The sequence below is a fragment of the Canis lupus genome, chromosome 1, assembly GCF_011100685.1.
Source record: "Canis lupus familiaris isolate Mischka breed German Shepherd chromosome 1, alternate assembly UU_Cfam_GSD_1.0, whole genome shotgun sequence".
NCBI classification, from domain to species: Eukaryota; Metazoa; Chordata; class Mammalia; order Carnivora; family Canidae; genus Canis; species Canis lupus.
Genome location: NC_049222.1, coordinates 71,122,896 through 71,128,032, shown reverse-complemented (window position 1 = coordinate 71,128,032; position 5,137 = coordinate 71,122,896). Strand labels below are relative to the sequence as shown.

Genomic DNA, 5,137 nt, shown 5'->3' with positions numbered 1-5,137 from the left:
ATGGTAGGTGTGGAGGTAAGAGTTGAAGGCACACAGAAAGTGTTTCCTGACCCTGAGCATCCCCAGGAATAGGATTGGGATTTTCTGACTTCATCCTAGGGGCATGTTTTCTTTTTCCACGTTTCAGTGTCTGATGACAGAGAGGAAACAGAGATTCTGAGCTGCTGGGACCCTCGGTTTCCTGAAAGCTGCCACAGAGCAGCACCTGCTGGTCAACTAGGGTGCTGACCCTTGCCAAGTCCCAGCACCCAAAACGTAAGCCCAAGTACACACATCCATTCACAGAAAACAGCAATGATTAATAAGGCCAAGTAACCAAGACTTTAGAGTTGAAGTGGTCTTCTGCCCTCATCCCCAAGTGATAAATTCCTAGTCATTCTTCCAAATACACCTTCTCTGTAGAGCGAAGCTCTCTTTGCAGTTCCTCCCCACTGTAATTAGAAACAAGAATGATAACAATAATAATATTATTATTAACAACAGTAATTAACTTTTATCAGTCGCTAGGGGCAAGCAGTGGCAAAACACTCTCCATGTGTTATCTCATGTAATTCTTATAACACTTAGAGGAAGGTGCTGTCTCCATTTGATGGATTGGATGGTTGTAGGCTGGGGGAGAAAAATGCCTGTGGCCTCTATCTCTGTGCCTTGCATACCTGCTCTGTCCTAGCACTTACTGCACACCCCCAGGGCTCACCATCCTTGTGCTTCTGTCCTGCACAAGATTTTGCATGCTGACAAATTGAGAAGTTATCTTCTGGAACACAGGACAGATTATATGAATGGTTACCACCATATCATGCCCGAGTGTGGAAGGATGATAGGCACAGAAGATCAGATAGACCAGGACATTCAGACAGTCTTGAGGATCTGCTCAGAAGCCATCCAGCAGCTAAGAACACAAGCCCTCAAGGAGCACAGGAGTGCTGTTTCGGATTTTAGGGCAGCTTATTTGAAGAGTATACAAACTTGACTCAGAACAAAGAGCCACCGGAGTCCAACAAGTAGTGGTGAGAAAAGATGATGTAAGTTGGAACCAGATCCAAATACAAACACAAGAGAATTCATGTCTTCTGAGAAAATTTCACAGAAACCCTCAAAAGATTCTGATGAAAAACCCATCAATAAGGAATATCCAAACAAGACTCCATGCAGAGCACAACCTGACCTGGGCATCTGGGGAGACGGCAAAGGGGAAGACAGACCATCCTCAGAAAAAAACACAAATGTTGGAACAATGAGAGCCTAAGTGGTTGAGTGAATGGCCTGTTGGAGGAAGCAGGGCAAATCAAAGGAAAAGTGGTTGGAATTTCCAGATTCACAGATAGTCACAGAGCTTTTACAGCAAGAAGCCAAGATTGATGGCATTCACCGATTAGCTGGAGAGGGAATGCAGCTATGGAGGGGGATGAAGAGAGCCAGGAAGAAGCATGCTTGGAGCTGGAGTTCTTCCTCCCGGTGATGTGATCCTCCTCCTTGCTCCTCCCTATCCGCAGGATGGCTGTAAGCAAGCTCTGTGCCGGGTGCTGCCCCCACCCTTGATCCCTGACAAACAGTATGCTGTCCTGGGTCTCCAGCATCAGAGTGTGGTTTATGATAGGAGGTTATCCCAGAACCAACTGGGGGGAGGGGGCGGAGGCAAACATGTACTCTCACAGCAGGTACCCCCAAACCTGTGGTTTTAAGCTGATTTTGTAGCTAAAGACAATGAAGTTGAAAAGAAAGGAGAAAACTAAGTTCAAATGATTGTGCAAAAAAAAAGTGACTAAAACTCTGAAATTATTGACATAGGCAACTTCATCATTTTCCCAAAGGCACAGATAATATATACAAATATAAATATAAATGTGTGTATAGGTACATATACATAATATTATAACTTTTCTCTAACCTAGGTTCTATTCTTTAAGCAAACTCAGCTGTCCAAACCTCCAGTGTCCCCATACTTGAGATACATTTAATATGCAGGAAAAATATTAAAACAGCAGGAAAAAGTCCAAGTTAACAGGTGGTGTCACCGTTATTGCAGTGCAATAGCCAGAAGTAAGCAAAATATTGAGGATTTTAATTTTCATTGTCCCATCCAGACTGGCTTTTACAACTCCTTTTAGTAAGGAAAAAAGAAATCTGGAGACCTGAAGCATGAGGCTACATTTACCCTTTAGCCTCCTTGAGGCTCACAAATCCCTTTCGTACCAACTCTGGACTCCTAGCTTCAACCAATATTAATTCAAAAATCAGATTGGAGCTCCCACCACAATGCCACCAGCGACACCGCGGGAACTGGGTCTCTAGAGATTCTAGAAACTGTGGGTGACAGAACATGAGAGACTCCTAACTCTGGGAAATGAACAAGGGGTAGTGGAAGAGGAGGTGGGCGGTGGGATGGGGTGACTGGGAGATGGGCACTGAGGGGGGCACTTGACGGGATGAGCACTGGGTGTTATGCTACATGTTGGCAAATCGAACTCCAATAAAAAAAAAATACACAAAAAGAAACTGCAGATGCCGCTGGGCTGCTCTTCGCTGCCCTCTGCTGGCCACACATGGAAGCAGGACAAGTCTCCACAGGTAAAAAGAAAGGGTCATGTGAGAAAAGGCCAAAAAGCATTCAGGGTGATTGCAGAAGAAAAAACTTAAATAGGAACCCCCAAAGAGGCGTGTTGACTATGAAACAAAGGATTGACCATACTAAGAGTAGAAAAGTACAAAATCATCTTCCTTTAAGAATTCAGAGAATGAAAACCAGAAAAAAAATTGTTGGAAGAAAGCAAAAATGTGCTACCATTTTGTTTTGTCACTAAAAAAATGAGGAATGGATGTTCACATCTTTTAAATCTTAGCACTTTTGGTCTCTGGGTTTCAGGACTGATGTTCATGATGCAGGAGAAGGTGGTTACAGCAGCTCCAAAGCCTCTTCAAAGTAAGGTAAAATAATAAAGAACTTTTTTTTTTTTTTAAGATTTTATTTATTTATTCAGAAGAGACACAGAGAGAGAGAAGCAGAGACATAGGCAGAGAGAAGCAGGCTCCAAGCAGGGAGCCCGATATGGGACTCCATCCCAGGTCTCCAGGACCACACCCTGGGCCGAAGGCAGGCACTAAACCGCTGAGCCATCCAGGGATTCCCCAATGAAGAACTCTTGAACTCAACAACAAAACACACTACCCAATTCAAAGCTGGGCAAAGGAATTAGATAGCCATGTCTCCAAAGACATACGAGTGGCCAAGAAGCACATAAATAATGTCCAATGTCCAACCCCACTAAAAATTAGGGAAATACAAACCAAAACACCAATGATAAATCACCTCACACCCGTCAGAATGGCTACTATAAAAACAAAACACAATGCAGAAAATAACAAGTCAGACAAGATATGGAGAAATTGAATCCCTTGTGCAAATGTAAAATGGTGCAGCTGCTATAGGAAACAGTAAGGATACCTACACCCCCGGGTTAGGAGAGCTCTGGGCTGGGGAATACATCAGTGTGTGGGAGGTTGGGGTGCACCCAGAGAGGGCACAGAAGCTCCACAATCCTTTCCACACACCTCTTCCTATGCATCTCTTCTTTCTGTTCCCAAGCTGTATTCTTTATAAGAAACCAGTAATAGAATTCAAGCACTTCTCTTTGAGTTCTGTGAGTCATTCCAGCAAATTATCCAACCCAAGGGAGGGTATGTGCAAACCCCTGATTCATGGCCAGTTGGTCAGCAGAACAGGTCACAACCTGGAACTTGGGATTGGCATCAGAAGTGGGGGCATCCTTGTGGGACTGGGCCCTTCACCTGTGGGATCTGCACTCATGCCAGGCAGTTAGAATTGAACAGAATTTGCAGGACACCTAGTTGGTGTCCAGAGAACAGGAGAATTCCTTGATAGGAGTAAAAACTCCACACATTTGATGTCAGAAGTGTCTATACAGAGAGGAAATTAATTTTAATATCCAAAGGAATTGAAAACAGGGTCTCAAAGACACATCTGCACACTCTTGCTCATAGCAGAATTATTCATAAATAGCCAAGTGTCCATTGCGATGAATGGATAAGCAAAATGTGGTATATCCATCCATATGATGGAATATTATTCAGCCTTTTCAAAAGGAAGAAAATTCTGACAGCTGCTATAAGAAGGATGAACCCTGAAGGCATTACCCTAAGCAATGTAAGCCAGGCACAAAAAGACAAACACTACGCAATTCCCCTTATATATCTAGAACAGTCATGTTTACAGAGACAGAAAGTAGAATGGCAGTTGCCAGGGGCTGTGGTGAGCTACCATTTCAAGGGTGCAGAGTTTCAGTTTTGCAAGATGAAAATGTTGTAGAGATTGCGTGCACAACAATCAGAATGTACTTAACACTACTGAACACACTTAGAAATGGCTCTGATAGTAAATGTTATGTTCCATGTGTTTTACAATTAAAACTAAATTTCCTTAAAAGGTACTTTGAAACAACACATCAATATAATCATTCCTTCACTTGCTCTCTGCCACACATTTGACTCAGCTTCTAGAAACTGAGAAAGTGAGACCTAGAAGGGATTTGGAGATCCTGCTCAATTTTTACAGAATAAAGCAATGCAGACCCCAATGGCGAGGTAAGCTGTGAGGATGTTGGATGGTTAGTGGTAGAGGTGGGATTAGAAGGGCTCGAGGCTCCCAGACTGGGGCCTTACCTGACACCTGAACCCCAACAGGGACAGCCCATTGCTTTGTTTCTTTTAAGCAGGCTCCATGCCCAACGCAGGGCTTGAACTCATGACCCTAGATTGAGAGTTGCATGCTCCTCCGACTGAGCCAGCCAGGCACCCCAGCTCATTTTTTGATGTTAATAAAAATAATAACGCTCCTCCATTCAGGGCTCCTGCCCATACACCACTGGGAGGCCAGACGAGTCCATGAAGGAATATACATTTGGTTAAAATCCAAGTGATCTGAATTTCAAAGCCCACTGAACAAACCTGGGAAGGTGGGGAAAGAAATATAAGCTACTGAAATGTGAACAGGACACATAGAGGGTTTTTCTCCCCCACTGAGTTATTTTGTAATATTTTCCAGCATGAGCCTTAAAAGGAATATCTTCCTCCAGGCAGAGTCTTCCTGTCTATCTACGGTAATATCACAGTATGAGGC

At 43.6% G+C, this 5,137-nt stretch overlaps 1 pseudogene; it reads left to right on the top strand.

The window, feature by feature from the left end:
• LOC100856244 lies at positions 1 to 1,241 on the top strand (annotated as a pseudogene).
• Positions 1,242 to 5,137: the final 3,896 nt, after the last annotated feature.